Raw genomic sequence first — 26,430 nt, forward strand, 5'->3', positions numbered from 1 at the left:
GTGTAGTGCTGGAGAAGACCAGGTATTTAAAACACATTTAAGTCTTATGATGTGCCTCTTGGGAGGTCTATGGACTCCCTGAGAGAGAAAAGAAAAAAAAAAAAAAAAAGAGAGATCAAGGTCTTAATCCCAGAGAAACAGAAGGCACTCAAACTTAGAGAATTTTTGCAATGTAACTTTGGTAGTGTCATTCCACTGCTTGGAATTAAGCTGAGCCATACTCACTCTCACATAAGGTTTCACTCACCAAAATGTCTTTCTTAATTTTTATCATTTATCCAGGTCATCTTCTAAGTCCAAACAAGCTGGCATTTTTAGGGCTTCTATTTTAAGGTAGCAGCCAAATAAAAATTCTAAAAAAAAAAAAAAGGAAAAATAAAAGTACAATATTATACAGAAATTACAGAGGTGACCCATCCTTGCATCAGAATGCAAATATTACAATTTATCAAGTCAACTCAGACATCTTCAGACAATGTTAAAATAGGGTTTTCATTAAATCTGCAAAGAATATTTTTTTTTCCTGAGATCTTAAAGCACTCATCACCAACCAATTCAAAGAATACAGAAGCAAAACTAAGGGACATATACCAGAATCATGAAACTGGGACCCTAAGCCTTTGAGCCCTCCCTATACATTGATTTCTAAATCTGTCAAATTATAACATTCTTTGACATAAATCGCAGCAATATCTTTTCAGATTCATCTCCTAGAGTAACGGAAATAAAAATAAACGAATGGAACCAAATTAAACTTAAAACCTTTTGCACAGCAAAGGAAACTGTAAACAAAAGACAACATACAGAATGGGAGACAGTATTTGCAAACAATGTGACTGACAAAGGATTAATTTCCAAAATATAAAAACAACTCATACAACTCAATAACAAATAAACAACCCAATCAAAAAATAGGCAGAAGATCTGAATTCGGCAATTGGGATTAACATGTATACATTTATGTGTATAAAATTGATGACTAATAAGAACCTGCAGTATAAAAAAACAAATAAACAAAAAACAACTAATACTAAACTTTCTTTGGGTTATTTGTATGGAAATATGTTAATATAAATGTTTCAGACACTACATGAAATTTCTAAGAATCTTATATGTTCTGGTATAATGTTATAAGTCATAATTCTAGTTATTACTTTAAAATGTATATCTCAGAAATAACTAACTTTCCTTGTCAACTGCATTATTATGAACTTTCATCAAATCTTTAACCGTGGTCATTTTTAAGTCTTTTGTCATTTACAGACAGTTCTGGGTATACTCTGATGCTTTTGCAAAAATGTTCCTATAAAAGGGTTTCAGGGCTTCCCTGGTGGTACAGTGGTTGAGAGTCTGCCTGCTGATGCAGGGGACACGGGTTCGTGCCCCGGTCCAGGAAGATCCCACATGCCGTGGAGCGGCTGGGCCCGTGAGCCATGGCTGCTGAGCCTGCCCGGCGCCCGGAGCCTGTGCTCCGCAACGGGAGAGACCGCAACAGTGAGAGGCCCGCGTACTGCAAAAAAAAAAAAAAGGGGGTTTCATCTTCAAGGAATTCATGCAAAAGACTCTGACAAGTACAGGTTTCTGGTAACTGACTATACTGCTGAACTGAATGAATAAGCATTTTCAGAACTCTAATGGAAAACTGATGAATTCATAAAAGTGCTAACAAAAGATCAAGATGAAAAAAATTAATTACGTGGGACTGAGTGAACTGATGAGGATGATTATAATTTTTGTGACTTTCTGTTTGAATAAAAAAAAATCCCACAAGGACTCAGACACAAAAAATATACAAATCAATTTTCACTGCAAAGTAAAGGAGCTGTTACAGTGGAGGATTACTGGACTGAACGTCAATATTATGACATAGTATGAATGTGTTTTGTGTTTGGTAATTGCAATCATTGTTGCTTTTGTTGTGGTCATCCATTTACAATGCTTGGTGTCAGTTTATTTATCTCTTGTAAAAATAAAATACAGCGTGTGTGTGAAAAAAAAGAAAGTGAAAAGAATATTGGGAAAAAATATTCACAAATCATATAGACTTCAGTATAGCAATGATTATTTTAATTAACATGATTGATAATTTTCACTTTCAAAATTCAAAATTTTAATGTATGCAGTGTATGCAGTGTGACACTCAGCAGTGTATAAATTTCAAGGTTCACTAGATCTGGATTGTAATTACCAGCTAGCCAGTGAGCAGCTGAATCACTGCTTATCTGAAAGGCCTTAGATATATTGCTTAACCTCTCTGAGCCTCATATTTTTCATCTGTAAAATGGGAAGTAACAATCTCATGAGGGTGCTGTGAGGATTAAATGAGATATAGTTTGTGAAAACACCTAGCGGAGAGCTGAAAGAACAAAGGTCCAAAGGTCTTTTCATGTTTTCCTAAAACTTACTGAGGTAGAAGTCAACATTAAAAAGCTTACTCAATGAGAAATTGTTTGATAAAATACAATTTATTGGGTTTTTTTCTAGTTATAAAAGAATATATAATTTTTTATAGAGATCTTTAAAAATACAGAATATTTTTAAAGAATAAAATCAACTGTAATCCCAAAACTCAGATGATCACGACTGATATTTGGGTATATTTCCTTTCAAAACCATCTAGGTTTATATTTATAGAGTTTGTATCTTGTTTTTATTGTTTTGTTTAACTTCTCAGTTTGAACTGTTAAGTAGACAATCTAAAATTAAACATCTTTTTCTTTAAAAAAAAAAAGCAGAAGATCTAAATAGACATTTCTCCAAAGAAGACATACAGATGGCCAAAAAGCACATGAAAAAATGTTCAACATCACTTATTATTAGAGAAATGCAAATCAAAACTACCATGCAGTATCACCTCACTCTGGTCAGAATGGCCATCATCAAAAAGTCTACAAATAAATGCTGGAGAGGGTGTGGAGAAAAGGGAACCCTCCTACACTGTTGGTGGGAATGTAAATTGGTACAGCCACTATGGAGAACAGTATGGGTTCCTTAAAACTAGAGTTATCTGCAATCCCACTGCTGGGCATATATCCAGACAAAACTGTAATTTGAAATGATACATGCACCCCAATATTCACTGCAGCACTATTTACAATAGCCAAGACATGGAAGCAACCTAAATGTGCATCAACAGATGAATGGACAAAGAAGATGTGGTGTGTCTGTGTGTGTGTATATTTACATACATACACATATACCCACACAGTGGAATACTACTCAGCCATGAAAAAGAATGAAATAATGCCACCTGCAGCTACATGGATGGACCTAGAGATTATCTGAAGTAAGCCAGACAGAGAAAAGACCAATATCATATGATATTGCTTACATGTGGAATCTAAAAAAAAAAAAAAAAAAAAAGATACAAATGAACTTATTTACAAAACAGAAAGAGATTCATAGACATAGAAAACAAACTTATGGTTACCAAAGGGGGAAGGAGAGGAGGGATAAATTAGGAGTTTGGGATTAACATATACACACTGCTATATATATTGCAAAATAGATAACCAACAAAGACCTACAAAGACAGGGAACTGTACTCAATATTTTGTAATAACCTATAAGGGAAAAGAATCTGAAACAGAATGAATATATATATATATATATATATATGAATCACTGTGCTGTGAAACTAACACAACATAGTAAATCAACTATACTTCAATTAAAAAAATATATAAGTATATATATATATATATATATATAAGCCTAAAATAAATAAATAAATCTGTCAAATTAAAATGAATTAACATCATGGCACACTGTTCGCAAATGCTTGGAGACAAAATAAAAATATTTTGTACATACACTAAATACAAAACCTACTTCTAACAGAATTTCAAATTTTGTATTTAAACTCCATAAAGATATTCCATAGATTTTAGTTTTTTCCTATTTTATCTAAAATAGTTATACATTTATTTTCATTAAATTTTCAGTTCAGGTTCTAAAGTATTCTTTATTGTGCACATAGAAATTATGCATGGAAACTGCATAATTTCGGCATGCATCAGAAAAAATTTCCCTCTTAATAAGAAAGTATCAGTCTACAATGCCTTTAATTGGACTGCTATAGTTTTACATTATTGCCAAATATTGATTTTATAATCTCAAAATTTTAGATGGATATATGTACTAGGTATTAATAAATAATTATTAGAGGAATACCCATCTCTTAACTATTTTTTAATTCAAGAAAAAACCAGTTTTTAAGTCTCCAAAGGAACGTTAATAAAAATTAACCTTTAAGAAAGGCCATAAAGAGACTTCCTTGGTGGCGCAGTGGTTAAGAATCTGCCTGCCAATGCAGGGGATGTGGGTTCAATCCCTGGCCCGGGAGGATCCCACATTCCACGAAGCAACTAAGCCCGCGTGCCCCTAGAGCCTGTGCTCTGCAACAAGAGAAGCCAAAACAATGAGAAGCCCACGCACCACAGCGAACAGTAGCCCCCGCTCACTGCAACTACAGAAAGTCCGTGCACCGCAAGGAAGACCCAACACAGCCAAAAAAAAAAAAAAAAAAGCCATAAAGAAAATCTCAATAAATCAAAATGTAACAATAGAACAGCCAAAAACTCTGGTGACAATGCACCAAAATTATAAATTTAAAATAAAATAAACAGACCTATCACAAATAATTAAATTGCAACCATAAGTAAAAATCTTCCAACAAACAAAAGTCCAGGACCAGATGGCTTCACAGGTGAATTCTGTCAAACATTTAGAGAAGAGCTAACACCCATCCATCTCAAACTCTTCCAAAAAATTGCAGAGGGAGAAACACTCCCAAATTCATTCTACGAAGCCACCATCACCCTGATACCAAAACCAGAAAAAAAATCACAAAAAAAGAAAATTATAGACCAATATCACTGATGAACACAGATGCAAAAATTGAACAAAATACTAGCAAACAGAATTCAACAGCACATCAAAAGGATCATACACCATGATCAAGTGGGATTTATCCCAGGGATGCAAGGATTCAATATATGCAAAACAATCAATGTGATACACCACATTAACAAATTAAGGAATAAAAACCATATGATCATCTCAATAGATGCAGAAAAAGCTTTTGACAAAATTCAACACCCAGTTATGATAAAAACTCTCCAGAAAAGGGGCATAGAGGGAACCTACCTCAACATAATAAAGGCCATATATGACAAACCTACAGCAAGCATCATACTCAATGTTGAAAAACTGAAAGCATTTCCACTAGGATCAGGAACAAGACAAGGATGTCCACTCTCGCCACTCTTATTCAACATAGTTTTGGAAGTCCTAGCCATGGCAGTCAGAGAAGAAAAAGAAATAAAAGGAATACAAATTGGAAAAGAAGAAGTAAAGCTGTCACTGTTTGCCGATGACATGATACTATACATAGAAAATCCTAAAGATGCCACCAGAAAACTACTAGAACTAATCAATGAATCTGGTAAGGTTGCAGGATACAAAATTAATGCACAGAAATCTCTGGCATTCCTATACACCAACAACAAAAAATCAGAAAGAGAAATTAAGGAAACACTCCCATTTACCACTGCAACAAAAATAATAAAATGCCTAGAAATAAACCTGCCTAAGGGGGAGAAAAATTTATACTCAGAAAACTATAAAACACTGATGAAAGAAATCAAAGATGACATAAACAGATGGAGAAATATACCATATTCTTGGATCAGAAGAATCAATATTGTGAAAATGACTATACTACCCAAAGCAATCTACAGATTCAATGCAATCCCTATCAAACTACCAATGGCATTCTTCACAAGATTAGAACAAAAAATATTACAATTCGTATGGAAACACAAAAGACTCCGAATAGCCAAAGCAGTCTTGAGAAAGAAAAATGGAGTTGAAGGACTCAGGCTCCCTGACTTCAAACTACACCACAAAGCTACAATAATCAAGACAGTATGGTACTGTCACAAAAACAGAAATATAGATCAACGGTACATGATAGAATGCCCACAGATAAACCCACGCACATATGGGAACCTAATTTATGACAAAGAAGGCAAGAATATACAATGGAGAAAAGACAGCCTCTTCAATAAGTGGTGCTGGGAAAACTGGACAGCTACATGTGAAAGAATGAAATTAGAACACTCCCTAACACCATACACAAAAATAAACTCCAAATGGATTAAAAACTTAAATGTAAGACAAGACACTGCAAAACTTTTAGAGGAAAACATAGGAAAAACACTCTGACATAAACCACAGCAAGATCTTTTTTGACCTACCTCCTAGAATAACGGAAATAAAAACAAAAATAAACAAATGGACCTAATTGAACTTATAAGTTTTTGCACAGCAAAGGAAACCATAAACAAGCCAAAAAGACAACCCTCCAAATGGGAGAAAATATTTGCAAATGAAGCAACAAAGGATTAATCTCCAAAATATACAAATAGCTCATGGAGCTCAATATCAAAAAAACAATCCAGTTAAAAAATGGGCGAAAGACCTAAATAGACATTTCACCGAGGAAGACATACAGATGGCCAAGAGGCACAAGAAAAGATGCTCAACATCACCAATTATTAAAGAAATGCAAATCAAAACTACAATGAGGCCATAGCCTGATCGAGAGGATAAGATATCTTCCGTGAGGCCATGACAGAGGGAGGGAAAGAGGACGCCTCGCCATTTTGAAAACAAAATCTCGACTCGGGACCTATTGCGGCAGGGGCGGAGTGACAATTCTCACGCTCGGACCAGCTGCAGCTGCTCAGTCACATTTCCGCCCCCACCCCCGATAAACTGCAGAACGATCTGTCAGGGTGGCCGGTATGTTAGGTTTGTGCGGCCGCCGCCTTTTGGCGGTGGCGGCGAGGCGAGGGCTCCCGGCTGCCCGTGTTTGCTGGGAATCCAGCTCCTCCAGGGCTGTGATCGCCCCGTCCGCTGTGGCGGGAAAGCGGCCGCCCGGAACCGACTTTACACTGGCAGGAGGACCCAGATGCCGAGGACGAAAACCTCTACGAGAAGAACCCAGACTCCCACGGTTATGACAGGGACCCTGCTGTGGACCTCTGGAACATGCGGGTCGTCTTCTTCCTTGGCTTCTCCATCATCTTGGTCCTTGGCAGCATCTTTGTAGCTTATCTGCCTGACTACAGGATGCAGGAGGGGGCCCGCCGGGAAGCTGAGAGGCTTGTAAAATACCGAGAGGCCAATGGCCTCCCCATCATGGACTCCAACTGCTTCGACCCCAGCAAGATCCAGCTGCCAGAGGATGAGGACTGACCGGTTACTGAAAGGGGCTTCAGAAGCACCACCTTCTCCACCCCTTGTCTGCCATTCTGCCCTCTCTTCAGAGCACCTAATTAAAGGGACTGAAACTGTGAAAAAAAAAAAAAAACTACAATGAGGTATCACCTCATGCCATACAGAATGGCCATTATCAAAAAAGCTATAAACAATAAATGCTGGAAAGGATGTGGTGAAAAGGGAACCCTCCTGCACTGTTGGTGGGAATGTAAATTGATACAGCCACTGTGGAGAACAATATGGAGGTTCCTTAAAAAACTAAAAATAGAACTACCATATGACCCAGCAATCCCACTACTGGGTATATACCCTGAGAAAACCATAATTCAAAAAGAGACATGCACCCCAATGTTCACTGCAGCACTATTTACAACAGACAGAACATGGAAGCAACCTAAGTGTCCACTGACAGACGAATGGATAAAGAAGATGTAGCACATATATACAATGGAGTATTACTCAGCCATAAAAAGAAACGAAATTGAGTTGTTTGTAGTGATGTGGATGGATCTAGAGTCTGTCATACAGAGTGAAGTAAGTCAGAAAAACAAATATTGTATGCTAACGCATATATATGGAATCTAAAAAAAAAAATGGTACTGATGAACCTAGTTGCAGGGCAGGAATAAAGAGGTAGACATAGAGAATGGACTTGATGACATGGGGTGGGAGGGCGAAGCTGGGGCGAAGTGAGAGTAGCATCAGCGTATATACACTACCAAATGTAAAATAGTTGGCTGGTGGGAAGCAGAAGCAGGGAGATCGGTTTGGTGCTTTGCGATGACCTAGAGGGGTGGGATAGGGAGGATGGGAAGGAGGCTCAAGTGGGAGGGGATATGGGGACATGTGTATGCATATGGCTGATTCACTTTGTTGTACAACAGAAACTAACACAGTATTGTGAAGCAATTATAAATAAATAAAATTATAAATAAAGCAATTATAAATAAATAAAGAGCTATTAAAAAAACAACCCATACCCCCAGGTAGGCAACCCACAAAGGACAAGATAATCACAATTTCATAGGTTCTCCCCCAGGAGCGAGGGGTTAAAGAACCACATCAGGATCCCCAGCCCAGGGATTCTGCACCGGGAAGATGAGCCCCCAGAATACCTGGCTTTGAAGGCCAGCAGGGCTTATGTACAGAAGAACTGGAAAGCTATAGGAAACAGAGACTCTGGTCTTAAAGGGTGCATGCCAAATCTCACATGCTCTCCAAGCACAGAGGCAGTAACTTGAAAGAAGCCTGAATCAGAACCACTTGCTAATCTTGGACAGCCTCCTGGAGAAGTAGGCATCAACTGGGGCACCACCTGGGGACACAGACATTGGCAGCAGCCATATGGGGGAGCTTGTTTTACCATGAGGACACTGGTGCTGGCAAGAGCCATTTTGGAGTACTCCCTCTAGCCTATTAGTGCCAGGGTCTTCCCCACCCACCAGCGGGCCAACACCAGCCTCAGCCCCCTAGGGATCTGGCCCTCCCACCCATGGGCCAACACCAGCCCAGAGACCCCTAGGGCCCTGTAGCCAGTTGCACCAGGACCCAGCCCCACCACCAGTGGGTTGGCAGCCACCCCATGAGGCAGGACCTGGCAGCCAACTAGGCTGGGAGCCAGCCCTGCCTACCAGCATGTCCACAGTACTTGGCCCCGCCACAAAAGAATGACCCACACAGCCCACACAGTGGGCACCCCAAGAGTATATAGCTCTAGTGACCAGAGGGTAGTATGCTGCTGAGCCCCACAGGACATCTCCTACATAAGGCCATGTCTCCCAAATGTAACTGACCTACCTAATACATAGAAATAAACAGAAGTTTAGGCAAAACAAGGAGATAGACGAATATGTTCCAAACAAAGGAACAAGACAAAACCAAAGAAGAAGAACTAAACCAAGTGGAGATATGCAATCTACCTGACAAAGAGTGTAAGGTAATTATCATAAGATACTCAACAAACATGGGAGAATGAATTAACAAAGTGAGAAATTTAACAGAGTCAGAAAATATAAAGAAGAATCAAACAGAGCTGAAGGACACAATAACTGAAAAAATACACCAGTCGTAATCAACAGCAGATTAGATGATACAGAGGAATGGATGAGCAAACTGGAAGTCAGAGTAGTGGAAATTATACAAGCTGAACAGAAAAAAGAATTTAGAAAAATGAGGTTAGCTTGAGAGACCTCTGGGAAAACTTAAAGCATATTAACATTTGCAGTTTAGAGGCCCAAGAAGGAGAAGACAGAAAGGGGTAGAGAATTTATTTGAAAAATAATAGTTGAAAACTTCCCTAACCTGGGAAAGGACACAGACATCCACATCTAGGAAGTACAGAGAGTCCCAAACAAGATGAACCCAAAGAGGTCCACACCAAGACAAATTATAATTAAAACGTCAAAAATTAAAGATAAAGAGAGAATCTTAAAAGCAGCAAGAGTCGGGAGTTCCCTGGTCGTCTAGTGGTTAGGATTTGGATCTTTCACTGCCGTGGCCAGGGTTCAATTCCTGGTTGGGGAACTGAGATTTCACAAGCCACACTGCATGGCCAAAAAAAGAAAAAAAAGCAGCAAGAGAAAAATCAATTAGTTACATACAAAGGAGCCCTCATAGGACCATGAGCTGACTTTTCAGCAGAAACTATACAGGACAGAAGCAAGTGGCACGATATAATCAAAGTGATGAAAGGAAAAAACCCCTACAACCAAGAATAGTCTACCCAGCAAGGCTATCATTCAGATTTGAAGGAGAGATAAACAGCTTTGCAGATAAGCAAAGGCTAAAAGTTTAGCACCAGTAAACTGGCTTTACAAGAAATGTTAAAAGGACTTCTCTAAAAGGAAAAGAAAAGACCACAACTAGAAATATCAAAATTATGGGGAATTCCCTGACGATCCAGTGGTTAGGACTCCACGCCTCCATTGCAGAATGCACAGGTTCGATGCCTGGTCAGCAAACTAATAAGATCCCACAAGCTGTGTGGCGTGGCAAAAAAACAAAACAACAACAACAAAACCCCCTCATTTATAAAGGAAAACAACAGTAAAGATAGATCAACCACTTATAAAGCTAGTATGAAGGTTAAAAGGTAATAGTAGTAAAATCATCTCTATCCACAATAAGTAGTTAAGGGATACACAAAACAAAAAGAGGTAAAATATGATGCCAAAACATTAAACGTGGTTGGGGGGGGAGTAAAAGTGCAGGGTTGTTAGAATGTGTTTAAACTTAAAATAATGCACACGCACATATATAGCTGTATATGAACCTCATGGTAACCATAAAACAAAAATCTATAATATACACATACAAAATAGAAAGGAATCCAAACATAACACTAAAGATAGTCATCAAATCACAAGGGAAGAGAGCAAAATAAAGAAGGAACTAAAAAGAACTATAGAAACAACCAGAAAACAATTAACAAAATGGCGGTAAGTACAAACTATTAATGATTAAATGTAAATGGACTAAATGCTCACAAGACAAAGAGTGGTTGAATAGATACAAAAACAACACCCGTATACATACTACCTACAAGAGACTCACAATCTAAAGACACACACAGACTGAACATGAGGGGATGAAATAAGGTATTCCTTGCAAATGGAAACAAAAAGAAAGCTGGGGTAGCAATACTTGTATCAAACAAAATAGACTTTAAAACAAAGACTAACCAAGACTATCTTAAACCTTGGCTCTTTGATTTCAATGTTACCATATTTCCCTGAGAAACTGGAACTCAACTGGTATAAGATCTTTAACTCTTCCTTCTTCCATTAGTAGCTATTCTCCACACTCTTCTCTCATCTTCCTTCTTTCAAAAAGTTAACATCAAGCTGGGAGCTAAAATGGAGGCTATAACAATGCCTGGTTCATCTCTATCATCACCTCCACCCTAATTTTTCATTGATATATTTAAGGAAACACTAAGAGTCAAAGTTATCAACAGCACTGGAAACTAAGACTGCTGCTCAAAGAACTGTTGGACTCATATATGACTTTTCTGCCAAACAGCAGGCAGGAATGGGGCTTTAGATAGAGTAGAGCCAGCAGGAAGGTAACAGATTTTTAACTAACCTCCTCCAACTACCTGCTCCAAAACAGCTTTCTCCAGAGGCAGCAATGGCAGTGGTAAGTCGCATCACTCTACTGTGAGAGACTCACTTAGAGTATGGTCAGGGCTATTACATGCCCACAGCCTTCCTTCTCTACTTCAGATTCTATAACATACAAAGTAGTACATACACCCTGAGATTTGAAAGCAATTGCAGGAAGGGCTGAGAGAGCAAAAGCCCTGGGAGCATTACATTCTGGAAATCACAGTTATTTGCAGCCTAGGCTTCAAATGATCAAAAAACAAACCCTCTTTTCCAAAGTCAAATTACCACGTCAGAGGACGGGCTTTCCCCTACTCAATCCAGCAGGAAACACATAAATGACTGCTGGACACTAGAAAGTATTCAGAAACTATGTGCATCCGTTAGTCCTTTAGTTTAACATCTGATAGAATTCCTACAGCTACCAAATAGCCAATGAAGGAAACTGTCTACCCTATTTGGCACATACTAGACCTGTATACCCCTCTCCTTATTCAAGGAAGAATAATTGAGGGGAGAGATAGAAAAACATTCTGTAACATAAAAGAAGAGAAACTCTGCATCTGTAATTCAGAAAATGAATATATAAGGAGCAACAGGTTAAATTTTAGAAATCAACTACGTTACTCTCAACAAATTTGATAAAACACACTGAAATAAGAGTTCAAAGTTCACAGGCAGAAATGAAAAGAACTAGTTGAGATGCAGGCAGAAATAAGACAGGGGGAAAAGAAAGGTAAAAACTACAAATATTCTGTAACAGAATTCAAATCTTTACTAGAAAAAGTAAAGAGCAGAATACTTAATTAGAAATGTGGAGACAACAAATTTGAGAAATTCTTCCAGAATGGAGAAGGAAAGGACAAAGTAATGAAAAGTATGAGAGGACTGACAAGGAGAGAAGAGAGAAATAAACTTCAAATAATTTGTTATCCCTGAAACAAATGGACAGAAATAATAATTAAAGATTTTTTAAAAAGGAAATGTAAGCTTTCCTGAGTCAGAAAATCTTCTGCATCTCCAGCTCTAAAGAGCTTACAAAAGACCAGGCAAAATTACTAAAAAGATAGTGACAACTGGATTTGTTCTAGTGAAATTTTCAGATTTCAAGGATAAAGAAAATGCCCCAAATCACTCAAAAAGGAAAAAACAAGTCATACATAGAGGACCAAAATTCGGTCTGGCCACAGATTTTTGCTTTGCAAGACCACAAAATATTAAAGAATTAATAGTGGAAAAAATAATGTGACCTAATAATCCCGCTCCCTCCCCCACCAAGTTGTCATTCAGTGTGAAATCAATATAATGATACTTTCAGATGTATATCAATCATGTACTTTTCACAAAAATATTATCTGAATAATAATTAACCAAAAACAAAGACCTTGAGAATAGGAAGCAAGAAATGAAATCAGTTAAACATAGGGCTAAGTCTAAATAACTGTTACAAATGATTAGCACCAAACGTTATTTTTTAAAAATGATTATTCAAAAGGAAGGTAAGGTACAAAATAAAGATGAACTGTTATCAGTCACCATCATCTTCATTTGAGTACTATGAACAATTTTGCTAAAATGCTCTGTCATTAATTTAATGGGTTACCCCTCCCCTCTCCATTAAACGATAGAGTTTTAGACTAGGTCAAGGAACACTGGTCTATTCTAGACACCTCATACAATAAGAACCATAAAATAAGTGGCCTTTTGTGACTGGCTTCTTTCACTTAGCTTCATTTCTCCAAGGTGTTGTAGCAAGTAACAGTACTTCATTTTTTAAATTACCAAATAATATCCCTTTGTATGGAAATACCATATTCATTCATTCATTCATTCATCAGTTAATAGACATTTGGGTTGTTTCCACCATTCACTATTATGAATAATGCTGCTATGAATATTTGTGTACAAGTTTTGGTGTGGAGATATGTTTTCATTTCTCTTGCGTGTATATATATACCTAGAAGTGAAATTGCTGGGTTATATGTTATCTCTATACTTAACCTTTCGAGGAATTGCCAGACTGTTTTCCAAAGGAGTTACACCATTTTCCATTCCCATCAGCAGTATACAAGGGTTCCAATTTCTCCACATCCTCACCAACATTTGTTATCCTTCTGATTATAGCCATCCTAGTGGGTGTGAAATTGTATCTCATTGTGGTTTTGATTTGCATTTCCCTGATGGCTAAAGGTGTTGAGCATATTTTCATGTTTACTGGCCACTGGCATAATTTCTTCGGGGAAATATCTATTCAAATCCTTTGCCAATTTTTAAATTAGGATGTTTGTCTTTTTATTACTGAATTTTAAGAGTTCTTGATAAATTTTAGATATAAATTCCTTTTCAGATATATGATTTACAAATATTGTCTTCCGTTTTGTGGGTTGCTGTAGGTGACTTTTCTTTTTATTTAGTTCTCTTCTGATTGTTCATTAATGGATGTTGTGTCATATTTCTTTACAGGAGATGACTTTGTTTTGTAGTTGGGACAAACTGGTTGAGTATTTGGAAAAAATTTTATAAGTTCTCACTTCAGGACTTCCCTCATGATCCAGTGGTTAAGACTCCGTGCTTCCACTGCAGGGGGCACAGGTTCGATCCCTGGCTGGGGAAGTTCCACATGCTGCCACGATGCAACCAAAAAAAAAAAAAAATTCTCCTCACTTCATAATTGTCCTAGTCTGTCCGAGCTGCTATAACAAAATTCCATAAACTGGATGGCTTATAAACAACAGAAATTTACTTCTCATAGTTCTGGAAGCTGAGAGGTCCAAGATCACTGTGCCAGCGTGGTTGGGTTACAATCTGCCAACTTCTTGCAGTATCCTCATGTGGTGGAAGGGGCTAGGGAGCTCTGTGTGATCTCTCTTATAAGAGCGCTAATCCCATTCATGACTGCATGAGGGCTCCACCCTCATGACCTAAGCACCTCCCAAGAGGCCCACCTTCTAATACCATCATATTGGGCATTATGACTTTGAAATATGAATTTGGGGGGAACACAAACATTCAGACCTTATCAACAATGTATACTAAAAAATTCTGACTAAAAAGTTAAATGCAGGGACTTCTCTGGCAGGCCACTGGTTAAGACTCTGTGCTTCCACTGCAGGGGACGTGGGTTTGATCCCTGGTCCGGGAACTGTGATCCCACATGCCACGTGGTGTGGCCAAAAAAAAAAAAGCTTAAGTTAAATATAAAAAATAAAATCATAAAACTACAATCACAGGCTGGTTATATATTCATATATAGTATATTTATCATTTCACGGACTGAAGAGCTAAAGCAAAATATAGATTTTATCATATAATTTCATTATTATTTTTAAAATTTTGCAGGACAAAGTACACAAGAGTAAAAAGGCAAAATACAAGTTGGGAATTATATTTGTAAATAACAAAAGGTTAATAAACTTAACATTAAAGTACTCTTAAAAATTAAGGAAAACATTAACATCCCAACAGAAAAATTGGCCCCCCAAATGGAAAATTTATAAAATTAGAAATAAAAATCATCAATAACTATATGAAAAGTTTTTTCATTTCATAAGTAATTCAAAAAAAAGCAGATGAAATATGCCTTTCTTCCAACATCAAATGGCAAATATTTTTAAAATGAAATACTCAAATGTGGCAAAGGTACAATGAAATAGATTAACATTCATATTTTGCTTTTACATGTTCATTCTCCTTAACATCATAACTAATCCTAACCTCTAGGAATCTAACTCAATAAATAATGAGAGATGTGGTTAAAGATTTATATTTGAAGGTGTTTATCAAAATATTAATAATAGTGAAAAACTGGAAGCTAGCTCAAGGCTCTACAGCAGAAGTGGTTAATCAATTTAAATGTACTCAAATACTGCTTCTTCATTAAAATTCATGTTTTCAGGAATACTTAACATCATGGGAAATGTTCACATTTTAAATATAAGAAGTATATAAAACTGATTCATTATTTCAATTTTCTTAATGTTGGTACACATGTTGGGAAAAAGACAAAGGAAACTCAATAATAAGACAAACAACCCAATAAAAAATGGGCAGAAGATTTGAACAGATACATTACAATAAGCACACGAAAAGATGTTCAACATCATTGATCATCAGGAGAATGCAAATTAAAGCTACACCTGCTATAATGGCTGAAATTAAAAAGAATGATAATATCAAATGTTGACAAAGATGCAGAGCAACTGAAACTCTCATATGGTGGGAATGTAAAAAGGTACAAACAATTTGGCAGTTTAAAGTTATAAAGTTTCTTATCAGAAGACCCAGCAATCTCACTCTTAGGCATTTACCCCAAATAAATGAAAACATGTCTACACAAAGACTTGCCTATGAAAATTAATAGCAACTTTATCTACAACAGCCTCAACTGAAAGTAAACGAAACAAATCAAATGTCTATCAGTTAGCAAATGGATAAACTGAAGTATATCCCTACAATAGAATACTGCCAAATAATAAACAGGATCAACTACTGAAAGGATTCTCAACCAGTGTAGGGAGGGGATTTGGTCCCCTGTTGGACATTTGGCAACATCTGGAGACATTTCTGATTCTTAGAAATGGGGAGGGGAGTACTAATGGCTTCTAGTGGACAACGGTCAGGAATACTGCTAAATAACCCACAATGCACAGGACAATCTCCAAGACAAAGAATTATCCTGTCCAAAATGTCCACAGTGCCAAGTCTGAAGAACTCTGAACTGCTGATACAGGCAACAACATGAATGAATCTCAAAAACTTCATGGTGATCAAAAGAATATTTCTATGATATTCTAGAACAGGCAAAACCAACCTACAGTAACAGACATCAGATGGGTGCTTGCCTGAGACTGGGGTGGGGACTGATTGCACAGGGATGAGGTACCTTTGGAGTGAAAATGGTCTATATCTTGATTGTGGGGATATATACATCTGTTCCAATGAAAACTGTACACATAAAATTAGTGCATCTTACTGTATGTAAATTTTAGATATAAGATTAGTAAAAAATAAATTGTGGAAGCTGGGTGAAAGGTACATGGGGGTTCATGATAGTATTCTCCTTTCATATCTGTCTCAATTTCCACGACAAAATGTTTTTTTAAAAAATACACATGTATATACACACTAAATGATACAGGGAGAGGCCTTAATTGAATCTTTAAACACACACATACACACACAGGCACGCACACACACACACACAAAACCCACTCAAGATTAAAATCTCATTGTGAGAATGATCTTTGTGTTATGTATCTGCTCTTGAAGGGGAAAGAAGCTGATGTGAAAGACAGAAGGAAGAAAGAGATATAGTTTGATACAGGGAAGGTAAAGAAAATTTCACAAACTACTACTCACCACCACCACTCTTTTTAATGTCCCATTTAGTCCCAGCCTGGCACTAAGCCATGTCTTCTGTGGTAGACAGACTTCTAATATGGCCACCAATTATCCCAGCCTCCTGGTATTCATGCCCTTATGTAATCTCCCCTGCCCCCTCTTCCCCCTGAGGGATGGCCTAGTGACTTACTTCTAACCAAAAAAATACAGCAAAAGTGATGGGACAGCACGTCCATGATTAGGTTATAAAAGAATGAGATTTCCATCTCCCTAGGAGACTCTACTGCCTTCTCAGCTTGCCATGTTGGAGAGGCTACAAGGCAAGAAACTGACAACCAGTAGCCAGTGAGAAACCAAGGCCTTAAATCCAACATCCCTTGAGGAAGTTAATTCTGCCAACAACCAAGTAAGCTTAGAGGAAATCCGTCTTCAGTCAATCACTGAGATGAGACTCCAGTCCTGGCTGACACCTTGACTGCTGCCTGTAAGAGACCCTGAAACAGAGGGCCCACCTAAGCCAGATTCCTGACCCATGGAAACTGTGCCCTAATAAATGTGTGTTGTTTTAAGCTGCTAAATCTGTGGTAATTTGTTATGCAACAATAGATAACTAATGCACCCTCCCTGGAAATTCTGCTGAACATTCACTTCTTTTTAAATTATTTGGCAGTTTCTTAACAAGTTAGATATACCATACAACCTAGCAGTACAACTGTTAGGGATTTACTCCAGAATAAGTGAAAATATATCTATACAATGATTTGCACAAAAATGCTTACAGTAGCTTTATTCACAATCATCAAATACTGGAAACAACTCAACTGTCTATCACAGGTGAACAGATAAACAAGCATGGTATACCCATACAACAAAACACTACTCATTGAAAAGGAATGAACCACTGACACATGCAACAACATGGATAAATATCAAAATCATTCTGTTGAAAAATAAAATAAAATGTTTAGACTAATGTTGGCCCACTATAAAAGCTCAATAAACACCAGCTATAATAAAAAAAGAAAAAAAATTTAGAGCCTTATCTGGCATGTATTAAATGCTCAACAAATGTTAGTCATTTTCATTAAAAAAAATCATTCTGCTGAGTGAAAGAAGCTAGACTCATAACAGAATATAATGTATCAATGCATTTACATAAAGTTCTGGAAAATGCAAAGCAATATATAGGTGGAGGGGCTAGGAGGGACAGACTGCAGGGAATATAAGGAACTTCTTAGGAAGATGGAAATTTTCTGTATCTTGGTTGTGACAGGTGTTTCATAATACATACTGTAAACTAATAAGAACATCTGTCAAAATTCACTGAAACATGTTTCACTTTTAAATGGTGCAGTTTTACTGTATGTAAATTATACCTCATTAAGTTGACCAAAAATAATAATAATAATAATAACCTTCTTTGTCAAGTCTTCTTTAACTACATCTAATGCAGCTGATTCCATTATTCTACCTTAGCCCCCATACAACACTCTATATTTAAATTATTCAAACTACCGAGAATCTGGAGTGTCTTGAATTCTACAGTAGCTAAAAGTTACAGAACACTATTATGTGCAAGGCACTGTTCTAAGCACTTTGTATTATTAACTCAATTAGTTCCCCCCAAAACCCCATGTAATAGATTCTATTACCCCCATTGTACAAATGAGGACACCGAGGTATTAGAGAAGTAACTTGTTTAAGGTTTCACAGCTAGTAAGTGACAGAGCTGTGACTGGAGCCCAGTCAATTAGTCATAGAGGCTGGGCTCTTCACTACCACCACCACCCCACTCTATACCTCAGACCACTCGAGTATTAGGTAAAAGCATACTCTCAGCTCACTAGAGACTAATAGGTTCATCCACTCATTCAACAAATATTTAAGCATCTAGCACATGTTAGTTATTGTTCTAAATGCTAAAGATATAATGGTGAAAAAAATAGAGACATGGTACCTGCTTTTACAGAGCTTTCATTCTAGTAAAAATTTAGGTTTAAAGTACAGGATTCTAAAACAAAATATTTATCCTTTATTTATATATTTATCCAAATATTTACGCAAAAAAATTCACAAGGTGCGTAGTGGCCAGATCTGCTTTAACTAGCTAAAACGGTGATTCCCAAACTTGGCGGCACTTTAGAATCACCTTGGGATCTTCTAAAAATTCCCAGGCCATACCCCCACAATCTAGGGTGGGGGGTGGTGGTAGGGAGGGGGAACAAAGACATTAGTACTTTGCAAAGCTCCAAAGGTGATTCCAATGTAAAGACAAGTTTGGGAAATCACTAAGCTTGAGTTTTTATCGGTCTGAATAATGATAAAGTTCATTCATGGTGATGCAGACAGAGGTAAAAGAAAAGAAAACAAACAAACAAAACCCATATATACTTGCCCTTCCCTTAACCAGAGATATGCAAGGTGAAGGTAGCTTTGTTTTACCCCACTGTTATTAATTCTGAGAACATTAGAAAGAGGGCCATATAATTATTTTCCTTCTTGGATTTATCCATGCCTCCATCACCCACCAGAATCATAGACAACTGAGATATTCACCTTTTCATCTTTTCCTGGTACTTTCCATGGAACCAATAAAGAATTCTGCCATATTATATATATTCAGCATAACTGATAAAGATATAACAACTGCTTTTATATTAAGCAGATCTTATTTAATTCAGTCACTTTGGGTCCAATCCACATGCCAAATGCAGCTTGCCAAAGTAAAATACCCTGTGGACACTGAGATCAAAATGGCTTCTTTTTTAAAAAAAGTCTACTTCCTAATTCAATTCTTTGTTTAGGCTGAATCCAAATCTTTTATAACTCGAACTTGCATTTGTGTACTACAGAATCAACAGACCTGTTTAAGAACTCTCTGACCACTCTCAGAAAAGATAGTCAGAAGTTGAGTAGGACCCCTCTCCATTCCATCCAGGACCTAGACAGAAAGGAAAAAGGGCAAAGAGGAAGAAGAAAAACATCAGAAGACTTAATATATAATCCCAATAAACCTATTCAAAGCAAATTTTTGTGACTGGACAAATTCCTTCTATCACTGTTTCTGTTAATTTCACTCTAGAAAGAGTTGTGAAAGACATGAGATTACCTACAGCCTCAAGTCCAGTGATTTCTTTTAAAGGAAAGCTTATCATAATCACCAAGGAAGCTTTTTCAAAATACAACAGCAGTGGTCATACAAGTATGTTCTTTTTATAATTCATTATCCTTATGATTTGTGCACTTTGCATTATGTGTGTTATACTTCAAGTAACAAATATCAAAAAACAGATACATTTGTCCTGGGCAGAACCCCTGAAGAATTCTAATTAAGAAGGTAGCAGAAAACAGTCCCACAGAGGTTAGTAAACCTCTTTTACATGATTTGCCCTAGTTACATGATTTGCCCTAGGTCACATATGTCGTTAGCTACAGACTTAGTCCTTCTTGTCATTTTCCTACTCTTTCTGTTGTAAAACTGTAAATATGCTAATAATATTAAACTTTTAAATTTAACATTTACTCTCCTTATTCTCTGAAAAAAAATTTTATTACATGCAACTACTGCAAAAAACAAACAAGTAAACAAATAAATGGAAAACACAGATGTCCTGGGTTCACAACTGTGCACCATCGCAGCTGTTGCACCACCCATATAAGGAAATTAAATAAAGTCTAATGCTCATCCAATGATTTCCTAACTGCAGTATCCATTTTTTATGCTTCAATACAAATGTCAAATGATTAGTAGTAAAATTAACTGAATAAATCTTGAGAACAGACTAGCATTATTTATAATAATGAAACACAGGTTGACAGAAAGGAAAAAGAGCCAGGCTGAGCATGGCAGGATGAGTGTGCCCCAAGTTCTAGTTGTGACCTTCTCATAAAGTTGTATGATTTGGAGCAGGGTACAATCTCTCTGTGCCTAAGACATCTAAATTATAAAATGAGAGGATGGATCACTAAGCTAGAGCTAAAGAGAATCACAGGTTCCTTCTAGATTTAAGAAAACTCAAAGACTGTTTATCAGGAAATTTAATTATTTTCTATATGCTTTCACATTAACAAATAATATCTCTACTCAAATGTTTTAAGTAGCTTTGTAAAATAAGAATCCTAGAATTCCTCTGGCATCTGATTCATAAACACAAGCATATTCTTCAGCTTGTGTCAAATACAAATCTCCTAGATTTGTTGTCTAGGTGCAAGATGTCTCCCTCTCAAATATGGCTAATAACAATACCCTTGATACTTTACCACCACCACCATAAGACTTTTTTGCATGAGTTTAACTTTATATTTTGAAATCATTTCAGACTTACAGAGCACAAGCTATTTTTTAAATAGAAAATATATGTGTAAAGAAGTCCCTCACAGGGGGCTTCCCTGGTGGCACAGTGGTTAAGAATCCGCCTGCCAATGGAGGGGACACGGGTTCAAGCCCTGGTCCAGGAAGATCCCACATGCCACGGAGCAACTAAGCCCGTGCACCACTACTACTGAGCCCGCGGGCCACAACTACTGAAGCCTGCGTGCCTAGAGCCTGTGCTCTGCAACAAGAGAAACCACTGCAATGAGAAGCCCGTGCAGCGCAACGAATAGTAGCTTCCGCTCACCACAACTAGAGAAAGCCTGCGCGTAGCAACAAAGACCCAACGCAGCCAAAAATAAATAAAATAAAATAAATAAATTTATATAAAAAAAAAAAGAAGTCCCTCACAGGGACTTCCCCGGTGGCACAGTGGTTAAGACTGTGTGCTCCAATGCAGGGGGCCCGGGTTTGATCCTTGGTCAGGGAACTAGATCTCACATGCATGCCACAACTAAGAGTTCGCATGCCACAACTAAGGAGGCTACCTGCTGCAACTAAGACCTGGCACAACCAAACAGACCTGGCACAACCAAATAAAATCAATCAATCCATCCATCAATCAATAAAATTCCTTAAAAAAAAAGTTCCTCATAATTTCTTTTTTCTTAATTTCTAATCTACTGTAATTTGAATACTTGCAATGGATGCATTTGTTCAACCTCCGTTTACCAACCACCTACTATGTACCAGGCACTCTGCTAAACAGTTTCCTGCTCCTGAAGTTACTATATGAGAAACAAAAAAATTGTGGAAAGGATAATTTAAATAATATTTTCATGAATGCCTAGGTCTGGATATTACACTTATAGTATTTTAAAAATTAAGCTGGGGCTTCCCTGGTGGCACAGTGGTAGGGAGTCCGCCTGCCAATGCAGGGGACACGGGTTCGTGCCCCGGTCTGGGAGAATCCCACATGCCGTGGAGTGGCTGGGCCCGTGGGCCATGGCTGCTGAGCCTGCGTGTCCGGAGCCTGTGCTCTGCAACGGGAGAGGCCACAACAATGAGAGGCACGCGTACCGCAAAAAAAAAAAAAAAAAAAATTAAGTTGGCCTTTTAACCACATAACCTTAAATGTTTCAGGATAAGGCATTTTTTAAAGTATATTAATAAATAGTTAAATGTGAACTGTGAAAGACAATTTGCTATGGCACAACTTAATTTAAGATCCAATTCCATCCTCCCTATACCCTCTTATAAGATTCTTACAAAACTCTTACATGCTTCCTGTTCCCAAGTCCAGGGTTCCCAACGGAAAATTTATGCAAACCTCCAGCCAAATCATAGAAACTTAGTGCCCTGAAAAGATCAACAAAATGCCTGTCAAGGAGACTGGCATTTCACTACTGTAACAACCCTGGTTTGCTCTTGGTAGGGATAATAGACAATTTAAGACATTAGGGAATATTAACATTAAATCTTCATTTCAATCCTGACATTTTAGTATAAGAAACAAAAAATAGGGCTTCCCTGGTGGTGCAGTGGTTGAGAGTCCGCCTGCCGATGCAGGGGACAAGGGTTCGTGCCCCGGTCCGGGAAGATCCCACATGCCGCGGAGCACCTGGGCCCGTGAGCCATGGCCGCTGAGCCTGCGCGTCCGGAGCCTGCGCTCCGCGACAGGAAAGGCCACAACAGTGAGAGGCCCGCATATCACAAAAAAAAAAAAAAAAAAAAGAAACAAAAAATAAATCTGTGAAATGCAAAATTTGAAATCCCTAAAACTACTCATGCTAACACAGATATATACAGTTGACTTTTTTTTTTTTTTGCGGTACGCGGGCCTCTCATTGTTGTGGCCTCTCCCGATGCGGAGCACAGGCTCCGGATGCGCAGGCCCAGCGGCCATGGCTCACGGGCCTAGCCGCTCCGCTGCATGTGGGATCTTCCCGGACCGGGACACGAACGCGTGTCCCCTGCATCGGCAGGTGGACTCTCAACCACTGTGCCACCAGGGAAGCCCTACAGTTGAGCTTTGAACAACGTAGAAGTTAGGGGCTCTGACCCCAGAAGCATTCAAAAATTTGAGTATAAGTTTACAGCCAGCCCTCCATATCTGTGGTTTTATATCCATGGATTCGACCAACTGTGGATGTACTGTACTATGTATTTATTGAAAAAAAAAATCTGCGTATAAGTGAATTGGCACAGTCAGACCATGTTGTTCAAGGGTCAACTGTAGTTAATAATTTTAATTGAGTACAATATAAACTAACAGATTAAGTCAGAGGTTCAATGAGAGTTTTCCCATCTTGTTAGATACCACAGTAAATGGATAAAGTAAAATGTAAAGAAAAACTACTTTATATGTCATGTTCTAATTGTGAACCACCACTTTCTTTCATTCATAATAAAGCTTCAGTCGAAAAACAATGCAGGGGGACTTCCCTGGCAGTCCAATGGCTAAGACTCCGCCCTCCCAATGCAGGTGTCACAGGTTCGATCCCTGGTTGGGGAACTAAGATCCTGCATGCTGCACAGAGTGGCAAAAAAAAAAAAAAAGGGAATTCCAGTCTTTTAACCCATGCTGTAATATACAAATGACATTGAAAAGCTGACCAAATCCTACAATCTAGGAAGTAATTTTTTAAAAATTCCCTAAATATAACTTGATGAGACTGAGCACCATTAAAGGTCCCTTGGTAATCATCCAGTCCAATACCCGCATGGAACAGACAAAAAAATTAAGGCCCGAGTAAACAATTTGTCCAAAGCTTCTTAGTTGTAGGGAAGTCTTTCATTTTATGTATGACACTTCTTTACAAAAGAAATACTTCATTTTAAAAGCACTAGAAAAGCAGGTTATATAATGATAATGAATGTTGCCTTGCCTGAAGAAAGTGTTGAAGACAACTTGAGAGAACAATGGCTTTTTTTCTCTATTAAGTTTCTAACACGAAACTTAAATCATGAAATCTGGGCTCTAAATTACAAAAGTCCTTAGGCCATCGTTCTAAGAGTCTGCCAGTGTTTCTTCTTCTCCACTGTTTTAACACAGAGTCATCCCTCGGTATCCATGGGGTATTGATTCCAGGACCGCCCCGCAAAACTAAAATCTGCAGATGCTCAAGTCCCTTATATAAAATGCTGTAGTATTTGCATATAACAGCACATCCTACCCATATACTGTAAGTCATCTCTAGATTACCTATAATACCTAACACAATGTAAATGATATGTAAATAGTTGTAAATACAATGTAAATAGTTTCCAAAAACTTGACAAATTCAAGTTTTGCTCTTTGGAACTTTCTGGAATTTTTGGGGGGGAATGTTTTCAATCCCTGGTTGGTTGAATATGCAGATGAGGAACCCACGGATACAGAGGGTCAGGTGCATTCACAGTTTTGTCAGGCCTTTTTTTTTTTTTGGCTTTATGCTCTTACAATTGTCACTTTCTTTTAAAATCAAACACTGGAGTCCTCAGATCAGCTTTCAGCTACAGCTAGCCTGTAGCTACCATTTCATCATTATTGATGACCCAGAATACACTTGGCAAACCTGCAGACAGAACTGTTATTAGATGAATACACTATTATTTTCAAACATAGGTAGAGCATCCAAACTGACTTGGAACAACCAGAAAAACATTTTTTCAAAATTCAAGAGAGATTTCTTAAAATAATCTTATCCATAAATAATTAAGAAGAGATAATTTTTTGATCAGGAGAAGAAATTCAATGGCATAATAAACAGGTTCATTCATATTAAAAAACAAAGAAATAAATTTCTGCCCCAGTTGCAAAAACAAGAAAAACAAAATTAAGGTTAAAAATTAACAAAACAGGGCTTCCCTGGTGGCACAGTGGTTGAGAGTCCGCCTGCCGATGCAGGGGACACGGTTTCGTGTCCCGGGTCTGGGAAGATCCCACATGTTGCGGAGCGGATGGGCCCGTGAGCCATGGCCGCTGACCCTGCGCATCCGGAGCCTGTGCTCTGCAACAGGAGGGGTCGCAACAGTGAGAGGCCCGCGTACCGCAAAAAAAAAAAAAAAAAAAAAAAAAAATTAACAAAACAAAAATATAGAAAAAAATTTAGAAGAATTATTAACTTCAGTGGAATGGTGGTGAGCAAGACAGGAACCTAGAAATCATAAAGAAAAAGACTGACAGACATGATTAGATATTTAAAATAGTCTATATGTCAAAGAAACCACAAAGTCAAAAGCCAAATGAAAGGCTGGGATAATATACTTGCACAATGTGACAAAAAAGGGGTTAATACCCGAAATACACAAAAGTATCCCCAAACTGATTAAAAAGTAAAAAATTAACAACCCAAGAGAAAAATAAGTTAAAGGATTGGCAAAGATGATTTGCAGAATAGGGAATGCAAATTGGACAATGAATGTATGCAATTTATTAATGGTCAGGGAAACGAACATTAAAATAAGAAAACACTTTTCACCCAGCTGATAGGCAAAAACTAAAAAGATACCTGTTATCCAGGGCAAGCGGGAATAAGAACTGCAACCACCTTTATGGAAAATAACCTGGCAGTTCATAATATTGAAATAACCCATACTTGGGAATTTATCCTACAGAAGTAAAAGCTTCACTTCTTAAAGATATATGTATAAAAATGTCTACTGTTTGTGATGGGAAAAAAAATTGGAAACAACCTGAATGCCCGTTGAGATAAATCTACATAAATGGAGTATTATGCAGCACAAAAAAATGAATTAGATATCTGTTTAATGATATGGAAGAAAACGTATGATACCCTATAAAGTAAAAAACAGAAGTTGTAGTATAATGCATATGGCATCATGAAAATCTTACAAAATAAGACAGAATATGAATCAGTATGTATATTTGTGTTTCTAAGAGCATAGAGAAAAACATGGAAGAATCACATTAGGCTAGTTGGATATGTTGGAGGATATGAACTGGAGAGGACGGGATGGTTGGCTTTCTCTTTGTGCACCTCAGATGAGACCCAACTTGTTCAATAAGCCTATACTGCCTTTGTGGTTTGAAAGGAAAATCCTATTTGAGCATTATTTGCAGCAGAAAATGGAATTTAAAAAATCTATAATAGGAATGACAGAAAAAAATAGCTATTTAAAATTGATAAAGAATTGGTATATAAAAGACAGCCAAATGAAACACTCAAGAGGACAAGAAACAAAAATAAATTCTGAGTGCTTCTGGGGTGGGTTTGTAAAACAACTTATGAATTCAGGATTTATCTCCATTTCAAAAAGAAAAATAAGAGAAATCTTTTATTCAAGAGCTTTATGTTTCTCAATTTTTGCCTGCTTAGAATGCTTTTTTAAAAAAATATTAAGTAATTTATTTTTGGCTGCATTGTGTCTTCATTGCTGCACATG

The 26,430-nt window shown here is 37.5% G+C and overlaps 1 protein-coding gene and 1 pseudogene across 8 annotated transcripts in view; one reads left to right on the forward strand and one right to left on the reverse strand.

The window, feature by feature from the left end:
- The window catches only part of NCOA6 (nuclear receptor coactivator 6), a 98,432-nt gene that overhangs the window by 58,828 nt on the left and 13,174 nt on the right, over positions 1–26,430 (reverse strand). For 5 of the 7 annotated variants that reach the window (XM_082858204.1, XM_082858207.1, XM_082858206.1 and 2 more), the window contains exons 2-3: positions 19,594–19,671; positions 248–353 (exon numbers count right to left, since the gene is read on the reverse strand). The exons of 1 other annotated variant lie outside the window; for it this stretch is intronic. The gene's annotated coding sequence lies outside the window, so the exon portion shown is untranslated. The remainder of the gene's footprint in view (positions 1–247; positions 354–19,593; positions 19,672–26,430) is intronic. One more of the 7 variants, XM_082858203.1, reaches the window with a different exon arrangement.
- Positions 2,971–7,599, forward strand: LOC309973536 (NADH dehydrogenase [ubiquinone] 1 beta subcomplex subunit 11, mitochondrial-like; annotated as a pseudogene). The gene is made up of 2 exons: positions 2,971–2,980; positions 6,787–7,599. The product of its transcript is annotated as an NADH dehydrogenase [ubiquinone] 1 beta subcomplex subunit 11, mitochondrial-like (transcript).

The sequence above is a fragment of the Leucopleurus acutus genome, assembly GCF_964270905.1.
Source record: "Leucopleurus acutus genome assembly, chromosome: 16".
Classification (NCBI taxonomy): Eukaryota; Metazoa; Chordata; class Mammalia; order Artiodactyla; family Delphinidae; genus Leucopleurus; species Leucopleurus acutus.